The sequence below is a fragment of the Fukomys damarensis genome, unplaced genomic scaffold (assembly GCF_012274545.1).
Source record: "Fukomys damarensis isolate Sample0158 unplaced genomic scaffold, DMR_v1.0_HiC HiC_scaffold_21, whole genome shotgun sequence".
Taxonomy (NCBI): Eukaryota; Metazoa; Chordata; class Mammalia; order Rodentia; family Bathyergidae; genus Fukomys; species Fukomys damarensis.
The window spans coordinates 35206606-35220228 of NW_022900933.1; positions in this window are offsets into that span (position 1 = coordinate 35206606).

Consider the following 13623-nt stretch of genomic DNA (forward strand, 5'->3'; position numbering starts at 1 on the left):
TATCTCCTGATGTCAACATTTACTGGGGAAATTATTTAATATTTATTAAGCAATATGGGTCAAATTTTCATCATTTCTTACAGCGATTCAAGAATGAGATTGTTTGGATTTTTTTTTTAATTTGCCGTCTACTTTAGTTTAAATGACATCACATGAGCCTGTATCAGCACCTGACAGAATGGTACGATTTGAACAATACTCCTGGATCAAACAAGTTTGGGAAATGCTGCGTGTGATTCACTGATGCTCATAGTTAAATGTGCTGTCAGGAGGTGCAGTCCAGCTGGAGAAGGTGGGTTACTGGGGTGGTGCCTTTGGAGGTCTATCTCTTGCTGGTGCTTTTCCTGTCTTGCTTCCTCTGCCACGCCCTCCTGCCATGACATTTCTGCCTTGGAGCCAGCTCACCATGGACTGAACCCTTGAAAACTGTGAGCCAAAATAAACCTCTCCTCCTTCAAATTGTAGGTGTCAGGTATTTTCTCCTGTCCATGGGAAAGCTGCCTAAAACACAGTGCCTGAAGTTACACTGTGGTCACCTACAACCCCTTCAAGCAAGACACAATGTCAGCTGATGTATTCTTTGAAATGTCACTGTCCTGTTGATGAAAATTTGATGCATATAAGTCATGGGATTCAAAAAAAATTTTAACCATGAGTAATAGTTTTGCCCACCAACCTCATTTTTTTTTTAAACTGGGGATCAAACTCAGGACCTTTTGTTTGGAGTCAGGCGAGGTGCCACTGAGCTAAATCTCCAGCCTTTCATCAACCTCAATTTTAAGACAATGCTTTGTTCATTCAATAATCACTCACCAAATCCCTCCTGCATATCAGATGCCATACTAAGCAGGGGTGACATTGAACTCTGCCTTCCATTATTTGGAGCTGCAATATCCAAAATGAAAGCTGTAAACCACACGTGGGGTTTAAGCACTTGACATGTGGCCCATCTGAGGCAAGACTAGCTGGATATATTTAAGTGCATTCCAGACTTCTGTGGTTAGTATGTAAAGGATGTTAAATATCTTAAATAATATACATACATTTATAATGTGCTAGAAATATGTAATACTATTATCTATTACAGATTTTTTTTTTTGGTACCAGGGATTGAACTCAGGACCTTGCAGTTGTGAGGCAGGCAGCAGAACCACTGAGCTAAATCCCCAGCCCTAATACTATTATTTAAATAATTTATATTGGTTACATATTGAAATAACATGTTATGTCTTTTGGATTAAATTTAATTTGTTACTTTTTAAATGGCCATTGGAAATTTTTAGGTCACCTTCTATTTCTATTGCCCAGTGCTAGAGTAAAGGATTCCCAGATGTGTTCACTACTAGTTCATTACAGTACACCAGGGAAATGCTGGGGAGACCTTGCCCCAGCATGACAGAGCACTTGGCCAACACTCCAGTGTTGCAGGGATCTCAAGATCCTATCTGAAATTAGGGGCATGAGTCTAGAGTTGGAACTTGGGGAATTGAAGGTGAGTACAAACACACTAGGGTGAGATGATAGTGTCTGGGTGTATAAGTCAGTTGTTGCTGTGTAACAAGCAATTCCAGGGATGCAGAGACCTACAACAAGCCCTCGTGGGTTGGCTGGGTTTGGGCTGATGTAGGCAGGGCTGGGCTGGCTGGGCTTCTCCCTGAGGACCAAGTCAGATCTGCTGCACCACAGGGTCCAGGCTGCAGGGTTAGCAGCTACCTGGGAGAAGCTCTTTGCATAACAGTAGAGGTGCAAGAGGCAAACCTCAACTATGAAAGAGCTTTTCAGCTTTCAGTTCAGTTGTGTCATTTGGTACCAAATCCCAGGGAAGCAGCAGGGAAGTACACTCTGCCCCCGCCCACGAGGCCAAGACAAATCATAAGGGCCACATCCTATAGCTGCTGGACAGAGAAAGATGCTTTTCCCGTGGGTGTGAGATTGAAGATGAGAGATTTCCTGAGCAATGACTTAACTCTCAGTGGGGTGGGGAACTTGTGTAGAATGCTTGTTAGAAAACCCTCCCTATGGAGGGGCCCATAAAATTTGCCATCGAAACCTAATACTTCAGACAGGCAAGGGGACCTATGAAAAATTATACTGGGACAATAGGGATAAACTGGGCTTGTTCTGGGAAAGCCAGGACATGGTCACCCTAGCTGTAGGCCAAATCCCAGTGTTTAGGGTCATAACATTTTCTGTTTTCTATATAAATACAAACTTCAATATTCTCCAGAGAGGCATGTGTTCTACCACTCAACCTAGGCCGAGGCACTCTTGTCAGTCTCTTTCATGACAAAGTCACCTCCTTCCTGATAAATTCACCGGCTGGCCGCTGGCCTCCCACTGCCTGGAACATCCACAGCTCCCATTAGTGGCCATTTTCTGTGTGGGTGGGATATTCACCTCAGGTCCACAGGCTGAAAGCAATAGAAATTGATTTCCTCACAGTCATGGAGGGCGAAAGTCCAAAGTCGAGTTCTCAGTAGGGCTGTCTTCCTAATGCTCTGAGGAACTGTGACATGCCTCTCTCCTAACTTCTGATGGCAACCAGCTATCTTCAGGGCTCCTTGTCCTGTGGCTACATCACTCCAACCTCTGCCTCTGTCTCTCGACGGCCTCTACCTGAGTCCTCCATAGAGGTATGCCAATGATCTCTGCATTCTCTGATTAGGATGATGCTCTTAAATTCAGGGTGATTTCATCTTGAATCCTCCACTTAATCACAGCTGCAAAGAGCCCATTTCCACAGAGGGTGCCTTTGTCAGGCACCACATATTAAGATGTGAAGCTATCTTTTGGGGTGCTTGACCACGGAGAGCCATCATGTGGGAATCTTTCAGTGTTCAAAGCAAGCCACATGGCTGGGACCAAGAACCCAAGAAAGCATCAGAGGAGTATATTCTGCCCACAATGAGGCCAAAGCAAGCTATAAAGGCTAAGACACAGGAATAGGCTGTGTCCACTCCTGGGACTGAGGCTGTAGAGTACATCCTTGGGTAGATCTTGAAGTGGGGGACAGGGAGAGCCATGAGAAGCACAGGAAATGGAATAGCAAACTACAGACACATGCAGCCACAGGCAGCTTTGGGGGTCCTAGCAAACAATTTTGGAGCAGCTGAAGCTCCAATCTGGGTGCAGAGGGAGGAGAGGAGAAAAACCAAGCAACAAGGCAAAGGTTTGAATACTAGGTTACAATGGTTGCCTTTATCAAGAGTGTGCAGAGTGTATCCGTCTGTTTTCTGTTACTGTAACAAAACACCAGGGGCAGGCTAACTTCATAAAGAGAAGTGGCTTATTTAGCTCACAGATCCGGAGGTCCAAGAGCTTGGTCCCAGCATCTACTTGAATCTAGTGAGGCCATCATAGCAGAGATTGTCATCACAGCTAAAGCACATGTATGAGGAAGAGGTCCCATCTGGGGACAGGAAGTCAGAGAGTGATTCAGGGATAAAGGCCATGCTGGGGACTAAGCTTCCAAGAGCTGATTCTGTGAGTGATGATGCATCCATCCTGAAGCAGGAGGAAATGGCTCAGGGCTTGTTTTGTTTGCTGCACATTTGGGACCCCAGGTCAGGATTGGCAGAGCCTGGCTAATTGTTCACCAAACAAATCGCTTTTGCTTCCGGGCTCATAAGTGAACTACATGTCCCAGGAAGCAACCCTGCAGTCAGAGGACACCATGTGACTGAGTTCTGGCTGGGGGGCATGGGACAAGGGATGTACAGGACACCCTTGGAGACATGGCCATGGGACCTGCCATGTAACTCTCCATAGTGCCATTTCCTTCTCCACCTGCCAGATGCAGAGAGGACAGTGGGGACAGTGGGTGGCTGAAAGGCAGCATGAATCCAAGCACTGTCACCCACCATGCCAGGCTGTGTGTGCTGCTGTGCAAGCCCCTGAGAGAGAGGGCATTTGTCACAGCACTTCTGGGGCAAGGAGTCCCCTACAAACAACTGGGCTACATAAGGTCTCTGTGGGATGGGACAGTGGGGACAGATGGAGGCCTGGCCAGGGAGAGAGAGCCAGTGCCAGGAGCCAGTCCTCCACTCCCTAAGGCCCGTAAAGGAGACACCGGGCAGGTGGGGCTCCCAGCCTAAGGATGCCAGGTGGGGTCCATAACCCTCAGTAGCCGGTGTGGCGGGGAGCTGTGCAGGGGTGTGAGCACAAGCCATGACTGGAGGCCAAGGTCAGGAGCTGGGCCTGGTTCTGGGTTGGACAGGTGTGGCTGGAGCAGGGAAGAGGGCGGTGAGCTGCGAGGCAGGCCTGCCCGGTGCCCTAACTCCATGGGCCGGAAGCAGGCGACACCTCGGGAGGAGTACTCCATTCATTTCTTCTCCCTTCATTAGCCATCCACACATCTTCGTGCCTATGGTGTGCCCAGCCCTGAGTCCCAGGGAAAGGTATCCAGGCCAGTGCTGGGCTGGGCAGAGGGAGGGGACAGGACGAGGAGGACCTGGAAGGCTTCTTTAGGCCCCTGAGACAGGTGGCTCTGCTCACAGTGGCTCCTGGAAGTGGAAGCAGGGACCTCCCCACCCCACTGCAGAGTGAGTTACAGAAGGTGCCCAGCCTTGCGGACCAGCAAACGTTGCCTTTGTCCCTCCTCCTCCTTGTGGAAGGACGATGCTGTGGCCTGGTCCCTTTGTGTCCAGGGGCTGGCCGGTTCTTGGCAGGTGTTCAAAGCGATGGTACCCACTAATTTTAGCAGCCTGTGCTTTGGTGCCCGCTGGGGAGGACACACACACACACACACACACACACACACACACACACACACACACGCACGCCTGCGCAGCAGTTGCCACGGCAACACCTTGTCTGAGAACTTCTAATTACATCTGCCTGCTTCTCCTAGAACCCTACCGAGCCACACATATGGAGACTTCATTTAGCCTGGAGTTTCTTGCTGGGTTTTAACCACTTCTGGGAGAACACACACACACACACACACACACACACACACACACACACACACGTGCACGCATGCGCACACACACGTATGCACATCCCGTGGGTCTGACAGATGCAATTAGCCTCTGGGTCCCTCAGAATTAGATGCAGGTGGCTAATTGTCCATGCCAGGAGGCAGTGGTGGGCATACTTAGTTATGTCTCCTTCCCTCCCACTCAGGGCTGGGTGTGGCAGGGGAGGGGCGGGGACCCAGTGGGCCCCACTCTCTGTGGCCCTGGCTTCTGTGGGCCACCTCTGGGGTCCTTTAGGCTGGGAGACATTGCAGGGGCAGCAAAGGGTGGGCAGGGGAGGTGCTGGCTCTTAGGAGAGTCGGGCCAGTGTAGCCCCAACTTATTAGTGCTACTCACCCTTGCTTGCATTGGACTTTTGAGTCCCCAGCACCTGCTGTATGTGCCATTGCCCGTAAGTGCTGTCTGGGCGAGAGGTGCTGGCTTCAGCCGTTTTACAGGAGAGGGATGCAGGTTCCCCTGGTGAAGGACAGCCAGCCTGCAGGCTTCTCTCCTACTTCATCGTTGTTGCTTCTTGTCCTGCCTGTCCTTACCTTCCGGCTTCCCACTTCCCAGGGACCAGACAATGGCCTAGGAACAGTAGGCCTGGGAAATTTGCAACATAAACCTTGCTTCTGGGGACAGGGAGTCACGTTCTGCAGGTCTGCCCTACCCACGCTCTGGCCCAAATGCTGCGGGATGCAGAGAGCGGCCCATGAGCGCAAGGTCAGCAGAGGGAGAACAGACAGGTCACGTCCATCACAGGAGAGAGAAGGTGGGGGTGCTTCCTCCAGCTCATCCGGTGTCTTCGGTGTTGCCTCTCTGGGTCTGTTTCCTAAACTGCTAAAGAAGTGTGTTGTGTCTTAGTGATGACCTGGTCCCTTTCCTGTTGTTTTGTTGTCTGTGAGATTTAAGAAGGAAGAGGTCACCTCTCACTGTGTGTTGTGGGGGAAGGGGTGCAGGGGGAGGGGCACACTAACAGGTCATTGGGGCTGGTTGCTGGTGGCAGAAACCCAACTTTATAGCCAGCACAAGAAAGTGATTGGCTTGAAACCATGGTAACCAGCCTCCAAGTTTGACTTGCCAAGGGATTGCACACTAGCAGGGGCCATCACTGGTGATCCACCAAAAAGGCAGAAATGCTGCGGCCCCTGCCTCATGTTTTTGGAACCCTCTCTCTGGGATAGCTGGACACTGCAAGAAGACCAGATGTTTGAGGCCTTAACGCTCCAGGGTCATCCATGCTGACCATGTAGAGTGGCTGCAGGGACAGAGCTCTGGCCAGGCCCCGTTGGCCCAGCCAGGAAACAGACATGTCAGTGAAGGCGTCATCTTGCTCGTCCAGCTTGGCTGATGTCAGAACCCAGCAGCATCCACGGATCCCAAACATGAATCACCCAGCTGAGCTCAGCAACCCAGAGCTGTGCAGATAACAATCAACGACTGTGTGAAACTGCTGAATCTAGAGATGTTTGCTACACAGCAATGGATAACCAGGATATGCATATAATGCAAAAGTCCAGGGAGTTCTCGATACAGATATGGCTGGATCCAGGGGCTCAAATGTCAGTGCTGGGTCTTGTTTTTCTTCCCCTCTCTTGTCTTGCTCTCTTCTGCGTGGAAGTTTTTCTCAAATCACCTTTTCCCACTGCCTGTCCTCTAGAACTTCTGGATTTGTACCACCCATGCTTCTAGCAATATCAATGGACGGGGAATCACTCCTGTTAGTAGTTCCAATGCAATCATGGAGATGCAACTCACTGGCTTGGTAGCAAGCGCTTTCTTGAAGTTTCCCTGATGTGGCCAGGCGTGGCAGGTATGGCAGGAACATCCTGTATTCCTAGACAACAAGCTAGAATCAGGGTCTTGGGCACAGAGGCAACACTTCCTAAAAAGATATCTGAGGGGGCTATATGTTACCAAAGAGGGGGAAATGGACCCAGAGTGGGCACAAGAAGCCATTCATTCCTGTGACCCTGTGGAAAACGTATAAGTTTCCCAAGGCATTTCCTTTTTCTTACTCAGAAAATAATCCTTGATCTGCCCAACCATTGTAAGGCTCAAGTTTGTGAACAGCACGGCAAGAAGGCTGTGAAAGCTGTCAACAGCATCTACCCAGGAGGGGCCACCCTCAGCACCAGTGGTCCCCTGGAGACAGCTTTAAAGCTGGGCAGGGTCACTGGTGATCCCTCACGCCCTAGTCCTCTCCATCACAAGAAAAGCAGCCAAACCCAAGGTTTTCCCACCAGCAGGCAGAAGGCCGCATCTTCCCAGCAGGAGCCTGGCATCCTGAGTTTCCTAGCATGGGCCCACAGAGTTTAGACCATGGGAGTTTCCCTGCCACAGAGAAGTCTGCTCAAAGAAAGTGAAAAGAGACATAGCAGCCCCCACTGAGGCCTGCACTGGAAGCCAGCTCCCCTCAACGCCGTACTGGAGCAATTTTCCTAGAAGGTAGATTGTTTTCTCCATGGATTATTCTCCACAAACCCTGACCACATCTAAAAAAAAGAAACTTTTACATTGGTCCAGGACACAGGACAAAAAAAAAACAACCAAACCAAACCAAACCAAACAAACCCCACAAAGTATCAAGAGAAACTGAATCAGAAAACCACCAGCTCTCTTTCCACTATGAAAGCAACTCAGTTCTTGAGTTTCTAATCTTTCAGATCTGGGGTGCAGTATAAATATTGTGCATGCATTTGTTTGGATTTGCCTAGCCCTCAGCCCATTGTTCTGTTCAACTAAATCAATTCTTCAACTAGTTTTACCTGCACCAGCATCAGTCAAAGAAAGGCTCCTAAGTCTGGTAGAAGCCTAGAGAGAAATTCTCAGAGCAGGGAAATGGTTAAAATAAATCACAATGAAATCAGAGTTGGCCGTGGAGCATATTCTTAATGACACACAGGAAACTATAAACCAGCCATGCTACATAATTGACCACTGAGTGTTTTTCACTCAGGCAGTTCAAGATGTACCGAATCCAATATCATATCAGTGATTTGATTTGTTAATAATCAAATTGCAAATACCTTTTCATTTGGCTTCAAAAAGCAAACAGCCATTCAGAATAATTTTTATGGGTTTTGGAATGCAATATAAACTTAAAATATTGTGTTTGCAAGTCCTATTGGCATGACCGTATTATAATTTATATTGGCCTATTTTGATGTACAGTGGCATAATGAAATTTAAAACAATATATATTCTGTAAAGCTGCATCTAAGCCCAAGCCAGCAGCACAGATTAATATAAGAACATCATGGGGATTCGTTGCATATTTTTTTACGGAAATTTCTGAAGAACGACTATTCACCAAAACTTTAGCTTAAGCAGCATCTGCATGATTTTTCGGTTTCCCAGGCCCTCTGTAGGCTGCTCCTTCCCTCCCGTGATTTCTTCCCTCTCACACTCCTATCCTCCCCTACTGTTTTCAATGTTCTGAACATGCGTGCATGTCTGTATTCAGTCTTTCATTTCCCCTGACTGTACTGCCCTTCCTCTCCTTTCTGCTTGGAGACTATCTCTTAGACATTCTTCAGCTCCTAGCTAAAATGCCATCCCGCTGGGAAGTTTCTCTGTTACCCTTAGAAGTTATTACATCCATTCTTCCACAGCAATTTACAAGGAACTCCATTATAGCTCTTGTCACAGTATGTTACTATTATTTGTTTACAGTCACCAGACTGAGTTCCCTGACAACCTGACCATGATACATTCAATTCAAAAGCCCCAGTACCTAACACCATGTATATTGTATAATATATGCTCCAGAAATGTTGGATGGGTGGCTGGATGGATGGATGGATGGATGTGGGGGGGTGGATAGGTGAATAGAAGAATGGATGGTTGGTTGAATGGATAGATGGGTGGGTAGGTGGATGTATGGGTAGATAGATGAATGAATGGTTGGATGGATGGATGGATGGATGGATGGATGGATGGATGGATGGCTGGGGTGGTAGTAAATGGGTGAATGGATGGATGAGTGGATAGAGGTATGGACTGATGGATGAATTGAAGGAATAGATCTTCTGGAGGATAATACTTTTTCCTAATGCTGAAAGTATTGGAGCACAGGTTGTAAAACATTTCAGGACTTAAGTGGGATGATAGACAAGTTATGTTATTGGGTGTTTTCCACCCAGAGAGCACCTGATTCTACTGTACTGCTATAGGGCTATAGCTCAGCACAGAAATGCAATAGATGCTCACTCTACTTATAGAGTCTGTTTTTTAAGGGTCCAGGAAAAGGCTCATTAGTAAGGTAACTGTGAAGCAGGAGCCTAAGGTCAGAGTATCCCACACATGGGCCCCAAGAGTACTAAGCAGTGTGCCTGTGGCACAATCCAGAGCAGCTGGACCAGCATGGCTGCAGAGGAGGAGGGATGTGGCCTTCTGCCTTGTGGCTTCTGTGTTTGTCTTCTTGCTTGCAGAGGTGTTGCCCCCTTGGCATCCTAAAATATATTCTCTTGTGTTTTGCCCATCTGCTTTTAGGATGTAGGTTTTTTGGCTTTTTGATTTAATCAGAATCTACTATTGTATATGGCATGAAGTTGGGTTCTAAAATTATTTCTAAATGGAGAGCCAATTATCCCAAGGTCATGTACTGAACTAAGCATGCTCTCCCATGTGTTATGATGCTGTCTTTATCACAAATGAAATTGTTACTTATATGCTATTCTCTTTTGTACCCTTGCTTCATTGATCTGTGTGTCTCTGTTAATACCATATTACTTCAGCCACTGTAACATTTAAGAAGTTTGATATTTTCCTTGGATTCTTCTGCATTTTCTTGTATACATGGACTTGGAAACCAGCTTATCAAATTTATAGAAAAATTTTTGGGGAAATACATAACATTTAAAGGTTAATTTGGTAGACAGTTATAGCAGGGCATATCATCTAAAAACAGTATGTTCTTCATCCCCACCCCCTGGCCTTCTTATATCATTGAGACAAGTTTAGTTTTTTTCCAGGATTTAGATATTTCTTATAAAGTCCATTCCTACATGTTTGTTCAGTTTTTAAATTGTTGTTTGGGCTAGGTGTGGTGGTGCTCACCTGTAATCCCAGCACTCAGGAAGCGGAGGCAGGAGGATTAGCATGAGTTGGAGACCAGTCTGAGCTACAAAGTGAGACCCTGTCTTTTAAACACACACACAGACACACACACACACACACACACACACACACACACAGGTTCCTCCATATAACAATGGTCAATTAGATAATATAATAGGAAAAAAATCCTCTTCACCAAAAGCCAAACAACAATTTGTGGTTTTTAAAATTTGTATTCCATGTGTGTGTATGTGTGTGCTCCAGCCACTTACTGAGCTATCTCATTATTTCTGATACTTTTTCAGTAGGAAAGCAAATGATCATGTTATCTGCGCATAATCAAAAATTTCCATTTCTTTCCTTCTAATACTTAATGTTGTATTCCTCTTAGTACTTGTTTTGGTGAGGGCAGCCAGCCAAATGTTGAGTAATCAAGAGAGCAAGTATCCTTTTCTATTTCCTGACTTTGATGAGGACACTTCAAAGGCTTCACTGTTGGAAATTATATTTATGGTGATAGATACTACAGTAAACTTCTGTATTAGTGGACTAGGTAGGGCATAGGGTGATGAATGGTGTATCAGAGACTCCAAAATACTTGGCTTAAATAAGATAGAACCGTATTTCCCTCTTAAGAGTTCACAGTGATGATCCAGTAAGCAGCCCAGGCTTGGTTCTGCTCTTCTCAGGTAGCTTCTAAATTTGCTCCATTGTTACTATTCTTCCATCAGATAGGTGCCTAAGGCAAACAGTTTCCTTCTTAAAGAAATAATGTAGCAACTGTAGCTCTCACTTCCACTCTCAGCCCTTGGCTGCAACTTTGTCACCTGATCACTCCCAACTGCAAGGGAGACTGGGAAATGTAGTCTCTAATTCAGTAGCTGTAGCTTGCTAAAACTGGGGGTTAAATTCCGATTATAAAAAGAGGAGCAAAAGAATGGATAAGGAACCTAGAACGATCTCTGTTTCAATACTCTTTATTAACTTAAATAACTCCAGTTAATAAATCAGAGGCTTGATTTTACTAGATTGTGCTCAACACTTTTTGAGGTGAGCACATGATTTTCTCCTTTAATCTGTGAATGAAGTATTTGCTAGTGTTGAATCACGTTTGCATTTCTGAGGCTGAGGTCTAAATTACATGATTAAACAGAGGAATGATATTTTATTTAGGATTTGTTTCCATGTTTATAAATGTTACTAACCCACAGTTTTCTTTATTGTTGTTTTCAGTCAGGGTTATACTAACCTGAAAGGACAAACTAGATAACTTTCTGTGCTTTCCCATGTTCTATAATAGTTGATATAGCTGATTTTTTTTTTTTTTTTTTTTTTTTTTTTTTTAGAGTTTGGGAGAATTTGTTCTTAGAACCATCCAGAATGGTGATGCGTTTTGGGAAAGATCTTTGGCTATGGTGGCAGAGGCTGCTAACTGTGCACAATGATCAATTCTCTCCTTTTCTAAGATGAGAGAACTACAGCTGGATTTGTAGGTTGTTAATGCTTAGGACGTGGTGTTGCCCCCAACTTCTCTCTGGCTGGATGTGGCCAAATTTCCAAGTTCGGGTCGTGGAGGTGTATGATGTTGTGAGCGACTTCTGGCTCGTGCCTCTCCCCTTCTGACCAGAATTTGCTGCCTGGAAAGGGGCCGTGCGGATGAGTCAGTTGGCAGCAAGTGGACACCCAGATGTGTAGCTCTGGAGGGTGACTGGGGTGGAAAGTCGCCTCTTCTTCTGTTTGAGCCACCCACTTTGTCCTTGTGCCATGACCGCTGGAAGCACAGGTAATGAGTACAAGCCACATTCTTAGTCATGTCTGTAGCTATTAGTCTATGATTTTCCATTTCTCTTTTAGGTTATCTATGTTTGTAGTACATTTTATGGATCACCTAGGTTTTCAAATTGATTGGGATATAGTTAGAGAGGATCGTGCACTTTGAAAAATCTCTCCTGTCATTGTGCCTCTGTCCTATTTCTGTTGCATGTTTGTTTTTCTCCCCTCTGCCGCCCCCACTTCCCCTTTGTTCAATGCCTACCTTCCAGGCCTCTTTTTCAGACAAACCAAGCATGTTCCTCCCTTGGAGTATTTACACTCCTGGTTCCCTCTGCCTGGAACGCTCTTCCTGGATATCTTGCATCTTCCATGGCTTTATCCTCCGCTGCCTCTTGGGCTTCCTCCAAATGTTCCTTCTCCAGCATGGTGGTGCATGCCTGTAGTCCCAGCACTTGGGAGGCTGAGGCAGGAAGATTGCCATGAGTTCAAGACCAGCCTGGATTACATAGCAAGAACCTGTCTCCAAAAAACAAAACAAAACAAACAAACAAATGCTCCTTCTCTGCCCATCTTATTTGTGGTAGCAAACCAGGCCCAGCTTGGGCTCTGGATCTTTCCCTGAGGGTTTGTTCTTCACTGTGGCTCTCATGATTACTGGACACATTCAGATTTTATTTATTTATTAATTGTCTGCCCACCTCCATCCCGGTGTGATTGTACATGGCACAACAAGACACAACAATGCTCCACCCCCCAGAAGTTCTCAGTGAGTCAGTGATGAAACATATCTGCCAAAAGTATATCTGTCTTATACTTTTGTCTCTTCAGGTTTTGTATGTATGTCTCAAAGTTTTATTTTTACTGGTCATTTGCTTTTCTGTTCTCTGATTTCACTAATTCTACTTTTATGTTTATTAATTCTTCCTTCTAATGTCTTTAGGTTTATTTAATTGTTCTTCCCACCTCTCCAGTTTCCTGTGTTAAATGCTCAGCTCATTTAGCTTCAATCTTTCTTATTTTCAAATAGAAGGTTTGCGGCTATAGGTTTTCCTCTGAGTATTATTTTGGCTGCAGAAACATTGTTTCTCATTATGTAGTGCTCTCATTACTGTGCATGTCTAAATAGTTTTTAATTTCAGTTTGCTTTTCTCTTTAACCTATGAGTTATTGAGAGAGGCATTTTAATATTTTGAGGAAACAGATTTTGTCTCCATCATTGCTGTTGTTAATGCTGAATTAGGTGGAATTATGTTCAGAAAAGTGGCTTATATCATCTCTCCTTTTTTGTTTGTTTTTCAAAGACTTCTACCTGGCCAACTATGTCATTAGATCTTGTGAGCATTCTGTGACAAGAATATATATGCTTCTCAAAAATACGTATTGTCTATGTTTCTATTATATATAGCTTGTTAAATGCAGTAAGTCTTGTTTTTTCTTTCTTTATTTGATCCACTTATTTTTGAGAAAAGTATATCAAGGACTTCTATTATAATTTTGTATGAGTGGATTTCCTGCTCTGTTCTAATTTCTTTTTATTAAAATTTCAAATAATAGCATATGTGCAAAAAATTCAAGACTGTTACTTCTTGTAAATGATACTTTTTTGCCAGGATGAAAAATTTCTTTTTCCTGTTTCCTATTTGGTTTTGTGTTAGCGTGACTACAACTGCTTTTCCCCCTAACATTTGCTATATCTTTCTTATGCTTTTTTTCAGTCTTTTCATATTATTTTTTCAAATGTGCCTCCCATAAGTGAAATATACTTGGGTTTTGATATAAGCCTCTGAGTTCTAAACCTCTGAGTTTTAATATAAGAATTTAAGGCATTCACATT